Here is a 27,431-nt window from a genome sequence, read left to right on the forward strand (position 1 = left end):
CGCCCACTTTGAGCCTGCCCAGATCACATCTCTCCCTCATACATCTCCTCCATCCTTGTGCGAAGCCCACAAGCATAGACCTACTACAAATAGAAGCCTATTCATCACCAGCTCCACAAACCATACACCCCTACTATTCCTCTCTTGGGGACACCCAGGGGCCAAAGGATTACCTCGGCGGCGGAACTACTAAATTGGGACACGACTGGCATACACAACACTGGGGATTTCTTCCGGGATGGTACCGTCATCCCATACCCCGAGCTTGTCTCGGAGGAGGATCTCCATCCAGGTCATTTTTAACTGCATCGTTCCCTTATTGCAACTCTTTCATCCCAAAGGGGCAACTTATCCACAGAGCCCGCCATGCATTACACGATTCAATACTTGCACATGATGGGCGAAGGTGGCCACCTGACTCGGTGGTTCACCGCCTCTCTCCGCCAACATGCTACAGTTTCACTAGACGCCTTAAGGCTTCACTGGGAGGGAGACTTAGAGCGCCCCTTCTCCGATCCAGAATGGACGGCTTCCCTGGAGAGCCACACTCGAATACCTCGCAACCAGCGCTTCCGCCAAATCCAAACTTTATTTTACACTGAGCATACCTTACCCCCAGCAAAGATTAACGAGTATTTTCAATGCATGGACTCTACCTGTCCCAAATGTCATTTGGCTGACGCAGACTTTTTACACATGTTGTGGAGCTGCCCCGTTCTCAATGGGTACTGTATTGAGGGGGTTGCCACCCTTGCCCGCTGCACTGAACGCGACATCCCTTTCGAATGGGAGGTCTATCTTCTGCATCTATTCGGCAGGGGCAGAAGATATGGGGTCACTTCCTGTTTCCTGGACTTGGGTATGGCAACCGCTAAATGACTAATTGCTAAGAGATGGAAGTCCCCTGTAGGCCCACACATAGTAGCATGGCGTCACTCTTTACTAACCTGGGCGAAAGCAGAGAGTATCGCTCTACACAGGGAAGACTTGCTAGGCCTCCACAAATTCCCACTGGCTGCCAGCTGGGATGCTATTCTAGCTGACCTGCAGAAAGACGACATAGTCCTGGTAGATTCCTTCATGGGGGGGGGGGGGGGGGGGGGGGGAGGAGCAGATCGTTGTAGCACCATGATTGGGAATATCCCTTCAACCCTACATAAACAAGGTATACCTTCAGCCAGCCAGCGAGCTAGTATTCACACACACAACATTTCAAGCACAAGCAGTGCACATGCAGAGGGGCATTGGACGGGGCGGCACGGCAACATGTCACTAACAGTTACTCCCCCCACTTCCTTTGAATTACTTTGTCCTCATTTTTTTTAGCTCTACTCTCCCTGTTCAAATCTGTGTTATGATACTCTTGGACTGCGTGCATTTTCATGGACCCCACGGTGGCACTTGCGCCACAATTGATATCCGCAACTGGCCCTCATGTGTATGACTACTTTTTTTATCCTTCATATCACAGTGTATGTCCTAGTAAATCCAGACCGCTCCACTTTCCAGGGATCATTCATGTGGTTATATCATGCATGTGAATGTGGTTTCTTGCTTTCTACTGTGAAAACCAATAAACCGATTTACATCAAAACAAAAGAGTGCTCTAATTACTGCTATTAAGTTCAATAGGAGGGAAGACATCCAGGAAAATAGAGTTGCATATAAAACCGCCCTTGTAAGAGTAAAGAGAGAATGGAATAGCCAAAACTGGAGACTCCTCCTAGCAGCCGCAAGGGGTAAAAACCAAACCCTATTCTGGAACTTAATAGCACTGGGAACAGGGAGGGAAGATCTAAAATTGACAATGTTGCAGCAGAGGCTTGGATAGCCCATTTTATACCAACACAAATTTGATGAAGACCCAGTCTCGGAATTTTCAGTTACCCCCTTGTATTGTGGACCAGACAGACCCACAGAGACTTTCCCTTGTACGGAGGTAGAAGAGGCCGTAAGAAATACAGCACCACACAAAGCTTCAGGCATCAATAAGATCTCTGGTGACCTGTTTTTATCTGAAAAAGATGCCTGGACACTGTACCATACTATGGTTTTTAATGCTATTTTAAATTGAACCTGTATTCCCAAATGTGGGCTGGGGATTTTTCCCATTTACAAAAAGATATAAATAGGCAGTGATATAGGCATTAATGGCGGTACAGAGATTGCTCCATAATACATTCGGGATAGCTGCCAAGGCTCACCGTCTCCAAGAGGAGGCCGCTAAAGCTGAAATAGGTGCATAGACCGCACTGTTGGCAGACAAACCGCAGAAGGCAAGCCCCGGGATAAGTAGGCCACCAGTGGCCCCCAGCAGAGTGTAAAGTCTTTGGAATCAGTTTGGAGAATGTCCGCCAGGCGTTCCATGGATAAGATCCTCCATAGACGAGCATGTCATAAAGAGATCGCCGGGGCCTCAGTCTTTTTCTACGCCGCTGCCAAAGTGAGTTTGGCCGCCCCTAAACAAGTCCACATGATCGCTTTGTCCGCCTTAGCTTGTCTAGTCAGGAGGGGGTCTCGTAGACCCAGAAGGGCGAAGTCTATAGAGAGGGGAATGGGATAACCCAAGATATCCTTGATGTGAGAGAGGATTTCATCCCAAAAAGGCCGGATCTTAGGATAGTCCCACCATATATGTCTGAAGTCCCCCTGCAAGCCACATCCCCGCCAACATGAACCTGAGGTGCCTGGAAAGATACGCTGAAATTTAGTAGGGTATAGGTACCAGTCGTAAAGGGGTTTATAGTGGGCTTCCCGTAAGGCTAAGGACCGATTGTGCTTGAAAATGTCCCTCCAGACATGAGACCACTCTCTGTCCTCAATATCCCTCCCCAAGACCCGTCCCCAAAAATGCATGAATCTTGCCCGGGGAATGAATGTAGTGGAAAGAAGCATCCCATATATAGCTGAATAGCTCCCTTCATGGACCCCGCCCGCAGGGCCACGAAATTCTCTATTTGCGTGCGCTCCGTAACAGCCGCCTCTTGAAAGGGAGGCATCAAAACCCAATACTTAAGCTGTAAGTAGTGGTACTGTTCGCTCTGAGGGAGTGCGAATTCCTTCCTACATTCATCAAAAGTCAAAACCTCCCCATCACGAAACATATCAGCTATTTTGAGGCAATCCCCCTTCCTCCAGCAGTCAAAAGGTCCCTCCAGTCGTCCCGGAGGGAAATCTGGATTGAAATTAATAGGCGTGTACGGGGAAGGAAAAGACGTCCAAACCACCCTCTTTGTGACCCTATCCCAAGTAGTGAGAGTCGTACGGGTGGGAGTGCTAATATAAGCGTTGGCGAGGCGATGTTGTTTAGGCTTCCATAACACATCCCATATATACCTCCCCACATTGGCGCGGTCCATGTGGAGCCAATGTTTTTCGGATTCCCTGGCTGACCACTCAGTTGCCACCCGTAGATGAGCAGGGCTGTGTTTTGGCCCCAACCCCATTTACCTTGTTTTTAACCCCTTCCCTGCTCATGACGGAACCACGCCGTCATGAGCCACGGGCGGCGTGTGCTCATGGCGGCGTGGTTCCGTCATGCTGCGGCCGCTCTGCCCACGCGGCACTGATTCCGCGCCTGTGCGGGCGAATTAGTGAGTGGGCGGAGTTGTGACGGAACCATGCCGTCAGAAGCACAGCACGCCCGTGGCTCATGACGGGGTGGTACCGTCACGAGCATGGCGTCGCGGCGCTGCCACCCCCTCCCCCCAGCGCTGTGGCGGAATTACCGCCGCAGCCAAGGGGTTAAATGATTTAGTGGATTTATCTGTAAATAGCAGTGATAATGGCGCCCCTGGCATGAGGGTTCTGGTGTTCATGTTTGCTGACAACACTCTTTTACTTTCAAAGTGACACATGAGGCTCCCAAAACTACTTGATGGTTTTAGCAGATTCTGTGGGATGAGGGGGCTGGAAATGAATATCAGTAAAACTAAATTTATGGTTTTCAATCCCTGTCTTTCCAAGCGCCCCAACCCCACCTTCGATGGTGTCCCTTTAGAACAGGTACACCGTTTTGATTATTTGGGGTTCGCCCTAGGTGAGAAGTTAGATTGGTTATCACAAGTAGATTGCAAGTCGCAAAAAGAAGCCTAAAATTGGAGTAGCAAACCGGGGGTTTGCTTAAGCCATACAAGGGGCCCACTTGGAAATTTGTATAGCCTGTTGCCCAGCTATATTTGTACCAGGCTCTTGCAGGTGCCCTTTATGGTGCAGAGATAGGGGGGCACAAAAATCAAAAACCTTTGACAATGGTAGAAAATAGGTTTAGAAGGCAGCTTTTGTGCATACTGGTCAGCACTCCTGACTTGGGACTCGGGCTGATTACGGACAAGATAGAACTTCGCCCATTAATCTTTTGTAAACACATTTGGGCCAACCCTGAACTTCTGTCATATCGAAGTGGGTTGGAGGAAATTCTCAGCTACCCAAATGCAACCAAACTCCCCTGAATCAAATTCGTCAAAGACACCCTAAAGGAGATTGGCTTGGCCAATCTCTGGGATGACTGAGATCTGACCACCAATTACTAAATAGGATGAAAATCCAATTTAAAAACGTCAAACAAAATAATCTCATTATACATACATAAGGCACTTTATCCACATCATTTGTAGCGATAAAAGATAATTATGATCTGGAAAATGTCTGTGATGACAGAGCCAAAACTAGTAAACAAACTATGTCCAGCTCAGACATGGAAACCTGCCCGTCAATTGTTTTAATTCAAAATGGTTAGGACCTTTGAATAGTATAGATCTTGCGTGCTACATCTGTGGTTATAAGTGAGAAGATGTAACCCATTTGTTATTCTTCTGTCCTGCTTATAAAGGACGACCCGTTAAATGGACAATATCTATTTGCAGGAAACTCTGCACCACGAGGTCGAGAAAGCATTTAGGATCCTTCAAGCGGATACGACTCCATACCTGGTTTTCACCCTTTCTAGATTTCTGTTTCATGCCTGGTTGATAAGAAACAGAAAGTATGTTGAATCGAACTATATGGCACTTGCTATTCAATCTTATAATCTATGCACTTATTATTTATTTATTATTACTTATTATCCTTGGTCTTGCAAGGATCACACAAATTGTATTGGTATTTTTTTCCCATGGTGGATTGTTTTAGCTTTTCAGCCTGTTGATGTTGATTTGAACTTCCTGTAGATATTGCATTTATGTTTGTCTATCTCTTTTGTGGTATACTACCGAAATAAAGAGTATTGGATTTGATTGGTTCTACTTATTGGATTTGTGACATTATGCCTTTTATTTATTAAAATATCCAATATATTTTTTAATTGGTTTGGTATTTCTCTTCTGTTGTGTTTTCATTTGATTACTGTTTGAGTACTGAATAAATATTTTAAATATTGCATCTAAGTTAAGCTTGGCTGCTTTTGTGTCAAGCTACCAGAGGGTGAAACAGAAGTTTTTTTTAGTGACTTTAACGTTTCATTCTGACAAGGATTATGATTAGTATTTGAGCTGGGTTCTCAACGCCTCAACTAACATTCTATTACTTACAGTGGTGTTACCCATGCTTGCTAGTAATGTTAGGCGTTCCAAGCTTTTAAAAGTGTGGAGGCAACTTGCTACAAGATAACAAGGCTACCATTTGCCCTTGTTTCCCATGTGCTTTTTTTTAAATTCAGCATTGTACTCAGCCCATCACTAGAGGGTGACTTGTTAGAACTCAAGATACCGCTATTGGTTGGTTAATTAATGGCCAATCCCATTATTGTAAGGACCTTAAAGATTAAGGTCCTTAGTCTGGGGATAATGATAAGCAGTGACTTATCTATGAACCCCCGGATAAGTTCCCTAGTGTCGACTTGCTTTTTCCTCCTACGGAAAATAAAGAAAATAATAAGATTTCTCTCAAGAGAAGCACTTCCCTTGGTCGTCTTGGCGCTCATTATCTCCCGACTAGACTATGCCAACTCTCTTTATGTTGGAATTCCGGCCTATCAAGTCCAGCGTCTGCAGCTGATTCAGAACCACACGGCCAGACTTATTTTCCAACTCCCTGTGCATCAGCATGTGAAACCAGTGTTGAAACAACTCCATTGGCTCTCAGTGAGTCAATGTAGTGCCTTTAAGTTGGCCTGTATGGTTCACAAGGCGCTACTCGGAGGCGGGCCCAAGTTTATCTCCAACAAAATCAGGAAATATACCCCGTCCCGCACTCTACGCTCCTCCAGCCAACACCTACTAGCCATCCCCAAGTTTAGGCGCATCAAACACGGGGGATTGCGGTTTTCCACCCTCGCTCCTCAAGAGTGGAATAAAATCCCTTTGCCAATACGGACAACAAATAACCACCTCCAGTTTAGAAAACAGCTGAAAACCTGGCTCTTCACACAAGCACACTCCAATTAACCACTCCTCACAGTTACAGCCCTGCCTTCCGAAGCGCCAAGAAACCTACCCGGTGTACGTAGCGCTATACAAGCATTTTTTACATTTTACATTACATTATATATCATGTCTGGTTAAAATGGCCGGTTCAATTTGTAGAGCCTAAGCGGGCTCAGGGCACAATCTGTGGCTGGTTGCAGATGCTGGATAGAGTCCGCAGAACATTTACCATGGCTGGTTATATAATGTCCACTACTACGAGGTACTCCATGCCACAGTTGGGTAGACTACTCAGTTACATACCATGTCTAATCACAAAATGGTTGATTCTGTCGCAGTGTACAGTGACCCATAACTACACGTACTATAGATGGCTGTATAATGCCCATTGCGATGGATGCTCGCTGCCACACCTAGTAGACTTCTTTAGAACCAACAATGGCAAATCGTATAAAGGCTGCTTCTTTGTCGAGCAATGGCGGATTCTTCAGAGCATGGCGGAATCTTCAGAGCATATGCTATGGCTGGCTACATTATACAAACACTACACAAATGCAACAAATGCAATGTAACACAATAAATACCCATACCCAAACTCAACCACAGACCCATTTTTAAGTTGAGGCTGCTCTTAATGTCAAAAGCTAATAAAATATTTTCTTAGGTTGATCGGCAAAAAGCATCATTGCCCATAGATCTGTCATTCTGGGTTTCTCTATCTCAGGATACCCAAACCTTTACCATTAAATATCACAGACCACTGCAGTGCTCCTGACACATGAGAAGCAAATAGAGTCCTGCAACAAGGTTTTTATTGAACACATGTTGGAAGACTAATTTACCAGACATGGCTTTAGTGTGAAAATCACCATAAGAGTGTTGGTAAACAGTGACATTTGCCCTAAACACAGTTTTACGAAACTCCTGCAGAAGAATATTTGCTTTCGATACAGCATAGGCCCCTAGCCTCTCAGTAAAATCTCTACAAGTACCATAGCAACAAGGAAAGGTGCACATAATATATCAACCAACGCTTCTGTTAGACCTGGCACCTTGGCGTGAGTCTCCCTTCCACTTTTTGCTGATGTGCCTCAGATGTTTTGCTGGTGTTAGCTGCTCAGGGCACTGTGCCACGGCCAATCCGTGCCACAGTGCAAATGCTCCCAATGTAAAGTGTACCTGTAATTGAATTTCATGATTGGCTCATTTGATTTACTGTCAGTCCCCAGTAAAGGGCACCAGGAGTGCCAGGGCTTGTAAATACAAATACTGCTAGTGGGCCTGCAGCGCTGGTTGCGCCACCCACAGAAGCAGCCTTTTAAAATGTGTCTAAGGTCTGCCATTGCAGAACCTGCGTGCAGTCTGGTACTGTCATGCTGGCTGGGCAAGTGCACACACTTGCCAGCCTCTAAACCTTCCCTTTACTTCATATGAGTCACCCCTATGGTAGGCCCTAGGGCAGGGTGCATTGTAAGCATAAGGTAGGACAAGCCCTGATGTGTGTGGCATGTCCTAATAGTGAATTACAGCCATTTTCATTTGTCACTATTGTAAGGCTACCTGTTCTCATAGGCCGGAATGGGCTGCTGGAATTATTACACTCTATAATCCCAGCAGGCTCAGGGAACATGGTACTCAGAATAATAAAATACTTCTTTTAGTAAAGTTTATTTTAATATCCTGTGTTTGCAAATGCTACTTTTAGAAAGTTAGCATTTGCTTGCCTGACCATTTCAGCCCGCCTCTGCCAGGATGTGCATCTGCTGTCTGGTGTGCGTGAGTGACAGGGCCGGGGAATTCCAGGGGACAGTCTGGGCTGCCAGGTGGTGAATGGAGGGCTAGGTTAAATGGGGGCCCCAGGCTAGGTGGGAGGAGTGCCCCTTGACTCTGAATAGGGCTGTGCTCTGCCACCACAATGCTGGCTCCACCTCCTGTGGAGCGTCTGATGTCCCTGCCCTGCACCCTGAAAGAAGAAGGCAGCTTCCTGTAAACAGAGTGCTCCAAAACTGGGTTGAACCAGGCTCAAGACCCCTGGCCTGCAAAGACAAAAGAAACGGAGTATAAATATGGGAGCCCTGCTCCTAAGAAATTAGATCCGGTTTTAACCACGACGAACCTCTGCCGGACAAGAAGGACCCCAAAAAGCTGAAAGAAGAAGAACTGTCCCTGACCTGGGGGACTGGACTGCAGCTGGTGCCTTACTACACGGAAGGAGAGGAAAAGACCCAAAGGGACTTTGCAGATTTATGCCTGGAACTGATCTCCAAGGGCTTGAACCAGAGCTAGCCCCCTGAACTGAGCCCCGGGACCATTGGGCTCATCCTGCCTTCCCTGACGAGTTGCCGAGATCTGCCTGACCTCTCCGTGCCGCTGGGGCCTCGCCTAAAGTTCGCCTCGATCCCCCCTTGCAGCCCGTGCCTGGCCGCCCCGAGCCGCACCACTCCTCTCTGAGCCGTGCCCCGCTCCGCAGGGCCGCCCGCACCCTGCCCCTGTGTCCCTACGAGCTGCGCTGCTCTTGGCCACCCCAGCCGCTGTGAATTCCCCGGAGTCTTGTGCGAGGCGAAGCCAGCTCGTACGCTTGAAGCGTACCGGCCGCACCACTCAGGCGTAGTGAGAAGTCACCCGCCTTGATCTCCTGTTACTCAGACGGAAGGTACGGCGCGTATCCAGAGGCGTCCGCACCATACCCGACCGAGCAGCCGGTAGTGGCCGTACCCGCCGCTAGGTGCCACAGCGGGACGCCTACGTTTTGCCCCCAAGTAAAGGACTCGCACTTTCTCCACGTTCGCTTTAAGCGTACACCAGGAGTACGCTTGTCATCTTCACGCGTACACGAAGGATACGCCACGTCCGCTTTAAACGTACACCAGGAGTACACTTGTCATCTTCACGCGTACACAAAGAGTACGCCCCGCGCCTGAAGCGCCTCGAGCATCTTCAGCCAAGAACAGTGTACCATCACCGGATCCAGGGTCCGCAACGTTTGTTTTCCCTGTCTGCACACACTGATCAGTGGGTCGCATCGCCAGTGCGTGCTGAGCGCACGAGACCCCCAAACAAACATTGGTAAAAACTTCTGAAGAACCTTATTTATTCCTGAATACTGTGCCCATATTTTTATATCGTTGTTGGTCTTGTGATAGTAACTGCCTCATATCCTATATTTTTACATAAAGTCTACATTTTTTTTTTATACAAATCTCCCGCCTGGTGTCCATTTGTGGTGGGTCATTGAGTTTACTGTATATGGCCATAAATGCTTAACTAACTTAGCGCCCTGAAGATTAGCCTTGTCTGCTCGCGCCACGCAACCTAGAGGGTGAGCAGGGGTTATTCTAAGGAGTAGTTCCCTTGCCCTGACCAGAGGAGAGGGTCCCTGTTTGTCACAAGTGCATACCTGTGCCAACCAGAGACCCCGAATTCTAACAGCTTCACATTAAATGGTTTTGCTGTCTGTGGATGAACATGCAAAACCTTTCTGAGATTCACTTTATGGAATGCTCTTCGCATGTACAGAAGTGACACATAGGAAATGGCACTGTAAAGTGAAAAATTAGTTGGAATGGAAAATAAATGCTATAAAAAAATGAGTAATCTTAGGGAAGACTGTTTTTCTAAAACAAAAAAACTTAAATGAGAAGGATTAACCTGGTAGTAGTAGTATTTGAGTTTGTATTTGTGCTTCATACCCCACTGCATTGTACCAAAGAACATGATAGCCACCACGCTACCCTGTTGGGGTAGTGTTTGTTTGGAAGGGTATTGTTCTTGCTGTGTGCCTTTGTGGGAAAAATACTGGTGTTCAGTGAGTGAGCAGACTGGCGCTTTTATCGTGTTTTGAGTGGCAGTACTTAATGGTGTGATGGAGGTAAGATGAGTGAGAGATACGACATGGTCAGACAAGGTTTACTGGATACTATAAGTAACTCACCAGGTCCCAGTTTATGGTGGGTACCTATATATTCTGAATACAGTAATTAAGGCATTCACTGTGCAAGTCTTGGAACTCTATGGGCTAAGTGGAGAGAGGACAGAGACCCTCCTTGGTGGTCTGCATTACAGTCATCAGTGATGTAGGTTGTTTTGAAGAAATTTTTAGCGCTTTAGAGCAGTAGACCTGCATATCAGAATCACAACTAGCTAACTGTTGCCCTGGAAAAAAAGTAGCTGGAACGATCAGTAACCCAGAAAGCAGGCATTAACAGAGCAATGGAAGAGAAATGATGGTCCATAAGGATAAGGACCACAACCAGCCAGCCCAGCGACACAGAAGTCTGCATAGCAGAGGACACTGGGCAATTAGTACTTTAACTAGTAGCATCTATCCACTGGAATCTGAAACTCAAAGTAAGAAAGCATTGCTGCCCCAGCCGTATGCAATAAAACTTGAATGTGGGATTTATGGTCCTTGCACGTCAAAGTTAATTTTTAAAATATTACAAAACCGACCCTGCAAGGAAATGCCTCTTTTTTCAAGATCACCTCTACGTTTTTGGACTGATGCTGCTGGAAGGTGCAGTGAGGACTGCTAAACTGGCCTCAGTGCCAGTGCTCTGCACTTTAAAAGGTAAAATATCTGACTGGTAGACCCAAAAGAGGCATACTTGAACTTACTTATAAGTCCCTTTTATACGGTACCAGGGGTACCCAGGGCCTGTAACTTAAAGTGTCACTTGTGGACTGCAGCACTGTTTGTGCCAACACGAGTGTGACAAAGCAAAGGGTGACTCCTAGCCGCAACTGCTAGCTGGCAGAGTAGTTTTAAACTTCTAGCTCGACTTTGCCACTTAAAGTAATGACAAAGCCCAAAACTTCCTTTTTTAATATTTATAAGTCACCGCTAAGGCAGGTCTTCTAAGCCCTAAAGGCAGGGTGCATTATAGTAAAAAGTTAGACATGTAGTTTTTAGGTCGAGCCTAGCTACTGCGTAATCAATCGCTATACGAGAGATATAGAGGGGCTCCCATAAACAGGTTTTAGGTCGCGCCTTCTGTCATAACTTCTCCCAGAATCTGCTCTCCTTTCTCAATTAGTCTATTTGTCTCCATACAAATATTTTATTTTGCATACACTGTATCCCCTTTAACACATGCACTCTATCATACATTATCCCATATAACCTACCTTCCTTACTCCCATACAATCTGTAGTCTTCTCCCATTCAACCAGACTTTCTTTCTCCTATATGCGCAGCCTTCCAGTTTTTTACAGTCTCCCTGAATTTGCCTCATACATGATGCCTCATTTCTTAGGTTGTCCTATCTCCCATACACTATACCTCCCTATTTCACATACAGTAAGTGTTCCTTTCTCCCATGCAATATTCTTAACTTTCTCTAACCTAATCCTCAGGGATACCACCACATCACTCGGGGGCACCACCACATCACTCTGGGGCACCACCACATCACTCTGGGGCACCACCACACCACTCGGGGGCACCACCACACCACTCGGGGACACCACCACACCACTCGGGGACACCACCACACCACTCGGGGGCACCACCACACCACTCAGGGACACCACCACATCACTCTGGGACACCACCACATCACTCTAATACACCACCACATCACTCAGCCGAACCACATCATCACTCAGCACCACAACAGCACTGTCCTTGCTTGCTACCAACAAGCATTGCCATAGCCATTAGGACTCGCATTAGGAAATTGTAAGCTATTGGCTTTGTGAATAACAATGCTATTAATTTATATATTTTCAAAGCCAACACATATTTAAAAAATGTGTCATTTACAATACCAATAGCTCACACTTTCCTAATGCGAGACCTATTGCATTGCAAATGCTTGTTAATTTTAAATGCCCCGACAGCAAAAAAACCTGCATTGTTGTTTTTAATTTGGAAAGGCTCGTAGCCCCATTGGCAAGTACAGAGTTACACAATGACAACTCTGCAGTGCTAACTCCTGAAAAGGACACTAAATATAATACTTCAAGATTTCAAAGGAGTCCTTGGATGAAATTAGACTTAAAGGGCAAGTCGAATATATATTGTAATTTTTGTACAATTGACAACTTTAGTAAATAATCACTTTGTTGCCTAAGGTTTTCCAGTGACCGTTTACGGTTGCAGGCCACCAGACAGCCTTCTGCCCTCCTGGGGTGAGGTGTGAATTCCTTTCAGGAAGGAAAACAAAGGACCTGCGATGTAAGAGGTGTGATCTCTCTATGACACGATGGCCAAACAGGGTGTGTGACCAAAAGGCCAACTTCAATAGGGAAGCCGCCTTTGAGGGGCAAATGGTGGACCCACACGAAAGGGGATGCTCTATTATTCTTGAGAAGGAAGCCATTGTTAAACCGTTTTTTTCTATGGGTATGCAATCCCCAGGTAGTCATACCTCTGGGGTGGGCTAGGGAACTGCACACACTAAGAGATGGGTCCTGCAACCTTGAAAGTGGGAAGAATTATGCATTCTGGGCTGGCTAGATGCCACATTTCACAGGGTTTTGAGATGCCGAGTTGAGTCACAACCAGCATGGTGCATGAGTTCAATATTCCTTCTCGTTTTTGAGTGAAAAATAATACTCGTGAGGGAAAGCACGCCTGTATTTGAGCAAAAGGATAGTCCATTGCATCCAGAGTTTTGAATTGGTGAAGATGCGCTAAAAATAAAGAGTCTTCAAGGAACTCAGTCCTGCCCATACTCTGCAGTAAAGAAATTTGTACTGGCAAAGTTAAGGGAGCCTCGTAGGATGTAACATAAACGAGTCCAGTGGCAGAAAAACCAAAAACTCTTGGAGCAAACGAGCTGGAGCGGCTGCTACAACTCTAGAAAACAGAATATCCGGTCCATTTATATAAAGCCCTGATGATAGTCCCAGTACTATTCGCCTGGGTCTTGAAACATGTTGGCATTTTGGGAGGCATTTAGTTAATTCTGAATGCGGCGAGTGTTGAAGGAGACTATTGGATAAAGGATTGATACACTATTCAGATACTCTTGACGCTGGAGCTGGAATAACATGTGGTTCATAACATTGGATATGTTCATGTTTATTAATACATTTTGTAAATGGTGTAAATGTTTCTAAAAATGTGTTTTGCATCAGATTAATGTATGAATTCATTTGCTGATTTTGTCCTGTTGTAAGTCGTTGCTAATGATTTTTTCACAGTTTCTAAGTCCATTTTTATCTTTAAGTGTATGTTATTGTGAATTGTATATACGTGTAAGTTCATGTGTGAATTTGAGAAGTTTATGTTTCTTCTTCAGTCCCCCCCAAAAAATTTTTTATTAACTTTTAAAGAAACAGGAATAGTCTAATAAAAATTCCATGTGGACAGATAAAAGAGTGGACTGTTTGTTACTCCATGAGTAGTAGGAGTGTACGGTAGTACGGAGCCGGAATCATTGTTTTGTGTTCTGAAATTACAAGGAGGGCGTCACATGGTGGGAGAGGATCTTGAAGCCTATTGGCTAGTAGTCACCACATCCCTGAGAGCACAAACTGGGCATGAAAGTGGCACCCACATCTCAGATCAACTCCGTACTGAAGAGAGGACTGAAGGACTGCCTGCTGTTCCTGAACCCAGCAAAGAGAGACTGCACCAACACTGGCACCTACTATGCTTCTCTAACAGCTTTCCATTTCTGAGTTACTCCTTATCTTCCATATTACCACACACCCAAAATGTCATAATACTAGCATATAAAACAGTGATTTTTTTTCCAGAGTAAAACGATAACTGTGGAAATGCTATTACAGAATAGGCAACACCGGGCATGATAGGTCCCGTAAAGCGAGGACAGCACTCAATGAAAAACACAGAGTCTGATTCTCAAAGGGCCTCCACACTCGTGGCAGAGGCCCCGCAGTAGTGGGGGAGTTTCCGCACTCAGGGCGGAATCTACGCAATAAAAATTGTCATTAAGGAGTTTCTACCCAGAGTGCAGAGACCCCCCCACGACTGTAGGGCCTCCGCCACGAGTGCAGAGGCCCTTTGTGAATCAGGCCCTTAGAAATCAAGTTGCAAGACAATGGTGTTGCTCATGCTTTTCAAAAATAGCTTCCACTTGCTACTGTCAGTTTGGCTTGCTACCAGTGGTGGGGTAACGGTCTACATGAACTCAAAAACGGTCAAGGTTTTTTCGGACATGAACCTTCAAATTGCTTACAGAGAAATACACTGTTCCTTTGGGATGAACTTGCCTGTGGTCCTTGTAGATTTTAGTTTGCACTTTCTGCTTTTTAGGATTATGGAAAGAAAGACAAGTTCCAAAAATCGTATTATTCAGCCATTACGTCAGGCTTGGACTGGGGATTTGGGAATATCTGCTGTCAATAGGCTTCCTGTCCCTAAGTGCATACCAGAAGTTACAACATTTAACTGGTACTCCCTGCCCATCTGTTCTATGAGCATCGCTCAGGATGGATGTGCCTTCTCTACTGTGAGAATGCCATTTTCAAAGTGCTGCCACTGCTTAGCAATCCTTTAAAAGTCCTGGATAAGTGGATAAGTGGAATGATTGATGAATGGCAGACTGGAATATAGTATAAATGTGAAGAAGAATAAAATTATTCTAGGATTATGTGGCTCACCAAGTAACTGGCCCATACTTCCATCCCTTTTAGTGTCTCAGTAGATGGTGTGAGCTGACCAACACCCAAACACTGCACAAAGCATCCTCATGTTATCTTCCATGGCAGTACATCTCAACCGCTGTGGCCAAAGAAGCAATATGTATGGCGCCCGTTCCACAGGGATCCAGTAGGCCAACTCTAGTTTTATATAAACTGCCACCCAATAGAAAAATACCAAAATAAAATGATCTCGTCACAGAGAGATATAAAACAGCACAACTCGAAAACACACAACTCTCTCTTAAATTGACGCTTGTGCCTTAAACCTTCATCTCATTGCCACTAACAGGCGTACAGACATCGAGCATCAACATGATATTCGGCGTACATCAAAATAAATCATGGGGAAAAAATAGGATTTCCAAGAATTGTTTTAATGGTAGTAGCAACCACCTAGGGGAAGTGGAAAGTTCAGTTAGGCCTCCATTACGAGTTGCCTCTTAATTCCAGAAGGGGCCAGATTATCTACTTGAAATGTGAAAAGATGAAAGGTGAAACAGATCTCGCAGGCTAAGAAACTACAAGTTATGTGCAATGATAATAAATTAAGGACAAGGTCCATACTGTCATGAAATATCAACATTGAAAGGAACAATGTGTCCCCTGCAACCAAACAGATATTGCTATGACATCAAAAAGAATCCTTTGTGGTTCAACAGGAATTATAGCTAATTATCAGCTTGAAATATTTTGGAATTGCACGTACTCTGTCAAAGAAATCTATTTCCGAAAACACAATCTGTGTCTCAAAGTCTAGCTTTCATTTTTTGTAAATACTAATTTGTTCCCAAATATCACCTTATTTTCAGCAATAATTGTGCTCAAAAAGCTTTATTTGATTTTGAGTAAATAAATGTATGCACCACTGCGGGTTTTATTGCCGGGAGCCCTTGTTACTGCCACCTCATGGTCATGAATTAAGATCATACCCCAGATATTTTAATCATGTTCTGCTTGGTTCTCAAAATATAACATAAGTATTCCTTTTTCATACTTTCCTAATTGGTCTGGATTCAGTGTTTGAGAGTGTGTAATCAGTGCTTGATCGAGTGAATACAATAAATGCTAAACACACCCTGTGGCTAAGCCTAACTGCTTGACCGCACTATCACAAAGAGAGCTGTCAGTGTTTGTCTAATTTAGCCTCTGCTATACGTCTGGGGACTCCCTGGACTCTATGCACAATATACCTTACTTTGGTATAGTAAATACAGATCCACCTTCTTTCACAGATGTATTAACCTCTTTCTGTTAATGTATGGTATCGTTTGTACAGATTTTTAAGATCATTCCTGAAATTATAAAACTGTATCTTTAATGTAATTGTTCATATGTATAGCATTCTGTGGAAGCTGGATAACTTTTAACACATAAATAGCCTCCTTACCATGACTCCCATTATCTAGCACCACATTCTCCTCAATAATATCAACCTCCCAGCCCTCGAGCCACTCCCCATCAGGTACGGATATAGACATTTACCTCTCTCGGGTTGGATCCTTCGTTTCGGTTCCTCTTCTGCTAAATGGCCCCGTGTCAGAAGGCAGAGTTGGTTATAGGATAGAGCAAAATGGTAATGAGCCCAAGCAAGTCTGGTGCCAGGGTGAGCTAGGGAGGGGAGGGCCAGCATGTGAGTGAGATGTGGAGAAGAGGCTAGCTCATGGGCTGCCCTGGATTGATAAGAGGGATCTCGGGAAATCTAAACACTTGAGCAGGAAATCTGAAGGCTGCATAAACAGACCCCTCGGTGGTGCACGGAGTTCAGTGTGCAGAAGGCTCTCCGCTCTCAGAGCCGCTCTCCTGCTGACCGAGGGGTGAAGGGGGAGCCAAGCCGGGGCAGGCATTTCTTCTGGCAAATCTACTGCATCTGGGGCTTATCTCTGCTGGGTCCGGCTGCAACTTCTACAACCAGATTGTCCCGTATTCGGATGGGCAGAGGCCCCCTGGGACATTTTATGTTAGTCTTCTGTAGAATGTCGCCCGCTTCATGGGCTGCCATACGCATGTATGTCTAACATGCATGGGCGTTTCCATCATTACTACTTTTGTATTACCATGGCGGCCATGTGCTTAACATATATGTGCACGAGCGCCACGCTTTGTTTAAGCACAGCGCCCATGCATCCAATTTGCTCGAGCACTCTGGAAATGCTGCCTATATCTCGAGCGGACCAGAATGGGGCCCGTATTTCAATCAGTACAATTGGTCAATGAGATATCCAATGACAGCATTCCTCATCATTTAAAATTATTTTGAGGCACCCGCGGAAGTGTTACACTCACGTATAGTAGTACAACCCGATGCCCGAAATGTTACACTCACATATAGTACAAACCATTAATTATGCTACGGCACGGTTGAAGCACAATTTCCTTTCACTGCATAATGCACATCACCATGCACAAGGGGGTAGCGTAGTGTTGTATAATGAATACTGAAGCAATGGTAGATGTATAAACAGGATTTATTCCAATCGACAAACTCCACCCGGCAGCGGAGCGTCTGATCAGCGGTAAGCCAACTGTAATTAACCCAACCGTAGATCCAACGTCCATGCACGGGTGGACATACATTTGTATCACAACATATTATGCACGAGATTACAGACCCTATCGTCATACGTCGCGTGGGACTCCTCGTGATATGAGAAGTTCCACGCGCCGCACAACACCATTCTAATATTTACATTACATTACATCACCTTCCCCCTTATAACAATGAACAAAGCAAAGCTAGAAAGTACCTAGAATTTCACAAATTCATTATATCTTTCTGGAATTTTAATGCATCTACCAAAGGAGGAAAATTTCTGATTACCAGTAGAGTTTTGAACATCCCCACTCTGTCCCTCAGAAAGAGGTTTATCTGAATGACATGGAATTTCCAATTCATGTCTGAACGAACATGTTTCATTATAACTACTAGAATCTTCCATTATGTGAGGGCCCTTGATCCAAAAAGACCAGTCTAAATCATCAGAGGTGTTAGAGTTCACTCTACCTTTAATAATTTCAGCTTGACGTTCCGTAATCTTTACCAATTGACGCTTATTCCACCAACCTCTTTTATTAAGAAAAGCAGATCCTTTGCTGACTTTTAACACCTGAACGGGTGTACCAAATTTTGAATGACCTTTCGTTACTTTCCCAGGACTTTTGATTAACACCCAGTCACCCACAGTAACATCAACCAGATTACTGTTTAACCCCTTGTCAAAATTCAATTTCATTTGGTCTTGTTTTATTCGAACTACATTTTTGATTGGATGAGAGTCAAGTGGTTCCTTCACAGAATCTTTTTGTAACCATGATGGAAACAAAACAGAACGATTTTCTCTCCCTCTTAAAAGAGAAAAAGGGGATACACCTGTTACACAGTGAGGTGACGTGTTGTAATGCCACACTTTTCGAGTAACAAATTCTCCCACTTTATAACCACAAGAAACTGCAGTTTGGACACCTTCCTTAATTACTCTATTTCCTCTCTCCACGAGACCATTTGAAGATGGAGAGTATAAAGCAACTTTAAGTTGTTTGATATCTAATCCCTCTAAAAATGTATGCATTTTATCAGACACAAAATGTGTACCATTATCGGTAACTATGTACTTTGGGGTCCCTTCTAAATCAAAAACTTTCTTCAGAAAAGTAATGGTGGAGTTTGAATCTGGTGACTTGACGAAATCAAAGTATAACCATTTCGAAAAATAGTCAACTAAAAGGATCACATATTTATTCTCTTGTTGAAGAATAGAATATGGGCCCGAAAAATCTACACCAACTTTTTCCCAAGGTGCATCAGGAAATTTCGTGGGGTGCAAAGGCATTTTTATAGTGCGCCAATGTTTATCAGATAACAAACATTCGGGACAAGTATCAATCAGATTCTTGACCTGAGTATCCAAAGACGGCCACCAATAGTTTTGTTTGATTCGCATAGCAGTCTTTGTTATCCCTAAATGCCCCTGATGTGCCAAATTAATAATGGACTCTCTCAACTTAAAAGGGGGAACAAATTTCTCACCTTTACGAACAATATCATTTTCTACAAAAAGTTGATCTGCCACCTGAGCAAAACTCCGTAACTCTCCACTCAAATTTCTTGGTTCAGGCCAATGTTGAGTTGAAAATTCTATGACCTTTAACAAAACATTATCATCCTTAGTGCTATTTTTCCAGTCTTCCTCTGAAATGATAGCACTAACTTCGTTTATAGCATCTATTAATGTAACACATTCTACATCTTCCTCAACTGAATCCCCTTCATCATCGGTAGACATAGCCATTCTGGATAAGCAGTCAGCACGAAAAAAAATTCCACCAACTATATGCCTAATTGTAAAGTTGAATTCTTGCAACTTTGATACTAGCCTCATAAGTCGAGCTGATAAAGATGGACTAGACTTGGTAAAAATATAAATCAAAGGCTTGTGATCGGTCACTAGTTCGAATTTCCTTCCCCAAATATACATTTTAAATTTGTGAACTGCCCAAGAACAAGCCAACGCTTCCCTTTCTATCGTGCTGTATCTTTGCTCAAAATCTTTCAATGCTCTTGAAGCGAATGCGACGGTTTGTTCCTGACCGTTCACTTTCTGAGTAATAATTGCTCCTAAACCAGAAATACTTGCATCTACTGTAATAGTTGAAATAGCATCTTCCCTAAATGCATGAATGGCTTTTGCGGAAATAATCATCTTTTTAACTTCACAAAAAACTTTATTTAACTCATCAGTCCAAATAAAATGTACCCCTTTTCTTAAAAGTTGTCTCAGTGGCTCTACTAACTGCGAATAAGATTGCACAAACCTGGCGTAGTATTCCGCCAGCCCAAGGAATGATCGCAGGGCGTCTTTGTTTGGGGGAGGTTTTGCATCTTCGATGGCCCTAACAACAGAAACTTTGGGAGTAATACCTTTGTCTGAGACGGTATGCCCCAAATATTCAATCTCATTTACTGCTATTTTACACTTTTCCTTATTAACTGTCATATTTCTAGACATTAAAATTGTTAAAACTTTTTTAAGGATTTTGTTATGTTCATCTAAAGTTTCTGCAAAAATTAAAATGTCGTCCAAGTATGCTTGAACCCCTTTAATTCCCTGAAATAATTCATCCATCAATTTCTGAAACGCACTACCTGCAGACGCTAACCCAAAAGGTAGGCGCATAAATGTGAACGCTCCGAAAGGAGTAATGAAAGAGGTGAGCTCTTGTGACTCTTTCGACAAAGCCACCTGATGATATGCTGACCTCAAATCTATCAATGAAAACCACTTTGCTTGACCAATGTTTGCCAGTAATTCGTGGATTCTCGGTAAAGGATGGCAGTCGATAATAATGTTCTTGTTCAAAGAGCGTAAATCCGCACACATCCTAATTTTGTTTGTCTTTTTTCGAATAACTACGATAGGTGCGACCCATTGTGAAGAATTAATAGGAGAAATGACACCCTGTTCGCATAAATCATCTAACATCCCTTTTAATTCTGTTCTAACGCTTAATGGAACAGCCCTGACTTTGTGAGTGACCGGTTGAGCCCCTGGAATTAATCTGATTTTATGTTCAAATCCTTTCACGCTTCCAATTTTCTCTTCAAACACGGGTTTAAATTCTGATACTATGTCTTGTATATTTACACTAGAATTCTCTATGCTTGCTATAGCAAGTTTATCAGGACTAGTTTTAAATTTAGGTAAGTCTCCAACTTTGATGGGATTTTCGTCACCAGGAACCAAATAAAGTCCCATCAAGGCTAAATCTTTCCAACCTACGATGTTTTTACCTTTTTCTGCTACATAAATTTTTGTAACAGTTTTTCTTCCCAAACACTGAACCAAGACTTCAAAATAACCTAACATATTAATATCCTTCTCACCGAATGCTCTTGGATTGACATCAGATTCTACTAAAACAACTCTTTTGTCCCATTTCTCATAAAAAGTAGAATCTCTGAGAATGGTATATGGTGAACCCGAATCTGCCATGACCTGTAATTGAACATTATCAATAATGGCTGAGCATAACGGACCCTTAATAGATTCCACATCACCATTAGCATCAAGAGTTACTATAATGTTTTTAAAAGAATTTGCGCAATCGTCCACTTCAATGCAATTAACATTTGAATTTTTCTTTGCAAATCTACAGACACCTTGAAAGTGGCCTATTTTTTTGCAAATTGAGCAACGTTTTTTTAACAGCTGGACAATTTGTAGCATTTGCTAAATGATCCCTTGACCCACATCTGTAACATAAAGTGTTCCTTTTCTTTTGAAAACTTTTGTTCAGACTCCTGTTTTTAGGATTAATTGTACAGACAGCACCTTCCTGATCTGAATCTGAGTAGTCTAAAGCATTAACTCCTTGTTTAGTTGGTTCCATTACTACCTTACTGGTTAAAGTGGATCGTTCAATGCTGAGAGCCAGATCGATAACTTCATTTAAAGATGGATTTTTACATCCAAGAATCCTTTGTTTGATTTTCCTAGAGATACAATTGAACACAAACTGGTCCCTTATGAATTTATCCGGAGAAGGTTCAAAATCACATGTAATAGCAAGGACTCTAAGTGCTGCAATATATTCCTCAACTTTCTCTTCCTCCTTCTGTTTCCTGGAATAAAAATTGTGTCTCTCCAGCATGACGTTAGGCTCGTCACAAAATTGTTTTTTTAGTCTGGCAATTGCTTCGATATATACATTCCATATATTATCTCCACTTTCATCTTGAGTAATAGGAGGAGCAATAGGAACAACACTTTTAAAAATTCGTTGACCAGCTTGACCCAAACAACCAAACAGTAATGCAAATTTCCGTTGTGCTGAGTAACCGGTCGCATCAATGGCCACCAAATGATTTTCGAATAAATCAAACCACTCCGACCAAATAATGTTGGGAGTGCCTGGTTTGCTTAGAAAAGGAGGTGGTTGTGTAATTTGGTGCCAATGATTGTCAGACATGTTTAAAAGTGAAGAAATAACCAAAAACAATTCTTAATAACCTTTGAATGGCAATTAATATGTAATAATCTACCAATTTGAACGTACAATTATATTGACTTTAGATCTTGAATTGAAAGATCGTGTATATTGCAGTACTAATATATAAGAAAAATGTATCTAATTGTGAATAAAGTGTACATATCGTAATAATGATATGCAAATTGTCACTATGTAGTTTCAAAGAATAGCTAGCTTTGAACAGGAACAGCGTGCGTGTCGCAGTAATGACACGCAGGAAGTAAATTATTTAAGCGTGCGCATCGCTGGTAAATATACACTTGAACATCCAAAAGCTTAAGTGTGAAGAAGCGTGCGTATCGCAGTAGAGATACGCAGGGTAAGTTATTCAATCAAGCGCGATGTTGAAAAGTGCTTGAATTCAAAACGTGTATGTATCACGGTAAGATGCGCAGAGTAATATATTTCAGCGTGAACAATGCTGATAATTAGTAATTTAGCGTGCGTATCGCTGAAAGGACACGCGTCTCGACTTTGGAATTACGCTGTCTTAAATAAACCATACAAACAAAAGATCAACAGTACCTGTTTTAGACGGTAACCACGTCTACCTCTTTGTTTGTTTTCGTCGAGTGCGGTCCAATTAAAATGCGCTTCTGAACTCGTCCAATGTGTGGGGTTCGTTTTTGTTAAAAAAAATTATGTAACGAATCCATGAAGTCGTTTAAACCTCAAATCCTATTGGATGTTTGAGCGCCTTGAATGCTTAACGTGCTGAAGAGCTCCGATGTGTAGTCGAAAGCGAAGACGAAGCATCCGAGTAAAATTAAACGAAAATTTCCTCTTTGCGTGGATAAAGGGTGGAGTTTGATCCCCAGCGTCGCCAAATGTTGTATAATGAATACTGAAGCAATGGTAGATGTATAAACAGGATTTATTCCAATCGACAAACTCCACCCGGCAGCGGAGCGTCTGATCAGCGGTAAGCCAACTGTAATTAACCCAACCGTAGATCCAACGTCCATGCACGGGTGGACATACATTTGTATCACAACATATTATGCACGAGATTACAGACCCTATCGTCATACGTCGCGTGGGACTCCTCGTGATATGAGAAGTTCCACGCGCCGCACAACACCATTCTAATATTTACATTACATTACACGTAGCCAAAGAAATAACATACTGTTGTAATTTACCACTAGTATTTCTCTTTCCTGGGTCCCCCCTCCTTCCCCTCCCTGGTTAGTACCGCCTTAGAACGTTACTGAAGGTGGCATTAGAACGTTGACTGAGGAACCTTGAGTCTCACCCAGTGCCTGCAGCTGGGATTGTGCCTATTCCAGTCTTACAAGAAATAAAGAAGTAATTCTACTTACCCATTTGTGTAGCGTCACATTACTACACAACTTTGCTGGCGACGAGGACAGGATGCTGCGACAGGGACAGCGGCACATCCTTCCCTGAGAAACGTTGTCTGCAGGCAAATTGAAATTTATCAAGAACAGCCCAGCGCCTTTGACCAGCTGTGATCGGAGGAACCTAAGTGCTAGCTGCTGTTCGAGGCCGTGTGAGGCGTCCTGACGGGTGAGCAGAGCGACTTTCAAGTGGACTGCTGGCGTTACAGTCACACTAGTGCCGTGGTGAAGTGTATTCACCGATTCTGCAAAAGGCTGGAGTGATTCCTTTGAACACATGCATTGTGTTGTTAAGTAAGCGCTGACTGTGTGTGCGCATTGAAGTTTATCATTTTCCACACATGTTACATGTTTACGTCAGGCGAGTGAGGTCCGGGAAACTCTCCAAGGGAAAGTGTGGCTTTAGTTTAAGCTAATGGACTAGTCTTCCACGGCGTAGTGTCTGCTGTGAGGGGAGAGTTTAAAAGTTACTGTTTGCTGTGAGGCAGTTTGTTCCGAGGCTACCGTCGGACTTTTGCAACCACGTAAAGATAGCTACAGAAAACTTAATATGGGATTTGTCCCCTGGCAAGTTGAAGGAGCGGATTTGCGCAGAGCATCCTCCAGCATCCTAGTTCGTGTGACCAGCCCGATGTAAGGCTCGAACGCCTCATAAAGAGTGTCCCATGCGGCCAATTGTTGACGTGTACCTGCCGGTGTGCAGTTAAAATTCCTACGACTTCTGAGGAGTTCAGCTGGAATAATTCCACGTAGTTTAAGGAGCGTGGGGTGTGCGCACATTACGAAACTCCAGACACTAAGGGACAGCTCGTCTACGCAGTGTGTACTTCAGAGGTTCCCACCTTCTTTTCCTCAGTGAGGCGGGCCGAGCAGAGTTTCACTAGAATACAGGAAGGACTAAGTTCCTCACAGGAAAATAAATGAAATACTTCGAGTTCAGTTGATTGAGTATTCCAAAATAGTACTCTAGCTTAAGATTCTGGACAGGAGAGAGAATATATGGTTTAAAAACACTTGTTAGGGAATGTTCTTCTTTTTAGTGAAAATACTGTAAACTGCTATTGGAATTTTCAACTGTGGTGCTTGAGGGCGTGTACTCCTTGGGTCCTTTGATTTAAATTGTAGTTGCTCACGAATTTGTGGTCATCCTCCTAATTTTAACATGGCATTTTCAGGTATGTCTCAACCACCCCCTTTCCTGAATGAATTAGGGGAATCTGACATTCCCTGGAAAAGGTGGGAGGGTATTTTCAAATCGTATTTAATTGCCATTGGGGGAAGAAACTATTCATGTATTAGGAAGCAACACATATTACTACACAATTTAGGGATTCAAGGTAGAAAGGTTTTTGAAGACATCACTGGTAGATTGATAGATGACGAGCCTTTAGAGGAAGAACAGGTAGGAGATGTATATGAATATACTTTAAAGAAACTAGGTGAACACTTCAAGGTGAAAGTTAACGTCGTCTTAGAGAGACATAAATTCTTAAAAAAGAGTGCAAAATAAAGAGGAAAAAGTTTCTTCATATATCGCAGTGTTAAGAGGTATGTCTGCCACTTGCGAATTTGGGACATTAACAGATTCCCTAATTAGGGACCAGTTAGTTAGATGCACCAACGATCATAAGGTACAAGAGGAGCTACTTACACATAATCCTGATCTAGAGGAAGCTATCAGCATAGCTAAAGGGCTTGAACACACGGCTCATTGCATGAGAGAGATGAGAGGGACAGAGGCTGCCAGGGAAAAAAATGAGTCCAAATCTAATGGTAGTGAGGAGGCTGTGTGTAAAATTGGAAACAAAGGTAGAGAGGAATTTAAGAAGAAGGTGGAAGGATTGCAATGCTTTAGGTGTGGCAGTGCCAACCATCTGGCAAACAATTGGAAGTGTCCAGCTAAAAATATGACCTGCAGAAAATGTAACAGAAAAGGGCACTTTGCTAAGTTTTGTAATGTTTTTGGTCCAAAGGTGCATATGGTAGAAAATCCAGAAGAAGAAAGGGCGGAAGTGAAAACTTTTATCTTCCAAATTAAAGATTCTGAAACAGAGGCAGACATTCAATATCCTAGTTGTGAAATAGGCTTGGATGGCCAGAAATTTAAGGTGTATGCTTATTCCTGTTCCCCTTTCACCTTAATGGATAAACAAATACTAGATGAAAAATTTGGTGAGGGGAGATTAGAGTTGGAGCAGGCTGACATTTGTCCCAAAGGTTACAATAAAGGTGAAATACAGTTGGAAGGCATGGCAAGAATGAGGATAACTTTCAAAGACAGGCACACTGTAGGCAAGGTGTATGTTGCCAGACAGGGTTCATGTTTGTTAGGCTGGAGGCATCAGAAGGAGTTGGGAATCAAGTTAGATCCCAACAATCACGAACAGGTTATGTTAATAGAGCCACCTACCATAGGTACAACCTTGGTGGAAGAATTTTCTGATGTTTTCAATGAAAATGTAGGTTTATTGAAGAACTATATGCACAGAATTGTTTTGAAGGAAGGGGCTGTTCCAGTAATGCATAAAACACGCTCCATCCCTTTGATGATGAGGGAGCCATTAAAAGTTGAGATAGATAGATTGATAAGTCAAGGGGTCATACAGGAGGTTGAATGCTCATCCTGGTTGGCGCCCGTTGTTATCACAACCAAGGATGGGGGGCGGAGTCTTAGGTTGTGTGTGGACCTCAGGTCTTTAAATGCCAATATTCTAGTGGACAGGCACCCGTTACCGAGAATAAATGAGATGTTGAGTACATACATGGGGCAAAGTTCTTCACTGTTCTAGACTTATCCTCTGCGTATTACCAGATCAGGCTACATCCAGATTCTCAGCTCTTGACTGCTTTTACCACACCATTTGGCAACTTCAAATTTTTGAGAATGCCATTTGGATTGGCATCTGCAGCCTCAGCATTTCAGAGGGCAATGCAGCATGTGTTGAAGGATTGTCAAAAAACATTGTGCTTTCAGGATGATGTATTGATCTATGGTTCCAGCGAGTTGGAACACAACAGCAACGCACGCACTGTGTTAGAGGAGCTGAGGAAAGTGGGTTTCACAACAAAGAAAAGCAAATGCAAAATAGGGGTGTCATCAGTGGACTATCTAGGGCATACCATTTCAGAAGAAGGCATAAAACCAAAAATTGATCTTGTGGATGCAGTAAGAAGTGCTCCAGTTCCGTCTAATAACGAAGAGATAATGGCATTCCTAGGATTGGCAGAGTACATGTCAAAGTACATAAGGAACTTTGCGATGGTGTCACAACCTATCAGAGACCTGGTGAAGAAGGACGTAGAGTTCGTATGGGGTAAGGAGCAGAGCACAGCTTTAGAGGAAATAAAAAAAGCAATCATTTCTGCGCCATACATAGGAAAATTTCAGGTGGAAAAAGACACAATAATTTTCACTGATGCGAGTGCCAGAGGAGTGGGGGCCACGTTAGCTCAAAGACTTGGTTCTACAATTAATGTGGTGGCTTTCGCCTCTAGAACACTCACGGGGTCTGAGCAGAATTACTCAACTGTGGAAAAAGAGGCCCTAGCTGTGTTTTGGGCTGTGAAACACTTCAATTTCTATGTGTGGGGAATTCCATTCGAGATACACACAGACCACAAACCTTTATTGTCGTTGTACAGTAAAAAAGAGATCGAGAGTATGACACCTAGGATTGCCAAATGGTGTATAGGCCTACAAGGATATCACTTCAAAATGGTACATGTCCCAGGTCCACAAAACAAAGTAGCGGACTATTTGTCAAGGGCCTCAATAAGGGAGGAAAGGAAAGAAATCAAGGAAAAAGACTTTGTTATGGAGATAAGACAGCCAGCTATCGCGATGGATCTGTGGAACACTGAAATGGGTAAAGATAACGTAATACAAAAAGTAAAGAAATTGGTCGTCGAGGGTTGGCCTAGTAAATGTAAAGATTTGGCTGATGATTTGCAACCGTTTTGGAATGTTAAAGATGACCTTTCCATTGAATGTAATAATTTGTACAAGTCAGGAAAGATTGTTCCCCCTGCAAGTATGTTGAATCAAATTTTGTATCTGGCTCATGAAGGTCAC

The 27,431-nt window shown here is 43.4% G+C and overlaps 1 protein-coding gene across 1 annotated transcript in view; it reads right to left on the reverse strand.

The window, feature by feature from the left end:
* Positions 1-27,431, reverse strand: part of ABITRAM (actin binding transcription modulator) — a 567,965-nt gene that overhangs the window by 180,177 nt on the left and 360,357 nt on the right. The gene's annotated exons all lie outside the window — the stretch shown is intronic.

The sequence above is a fragment of the Lissotriton helveticus genome, chromosome 4_1, assembly GCF_964261635.1.
Source record: "Lissotriton helveticus chromosome 4_1, aLisHel1.1, whole genome shotgun sequence".
Lineage (NCBI taxonomy): Eukaryota > Metazoa > Chordata > Amphibia > Caudata > Salamandridae > Lissotriton > Lissotriton helveticus.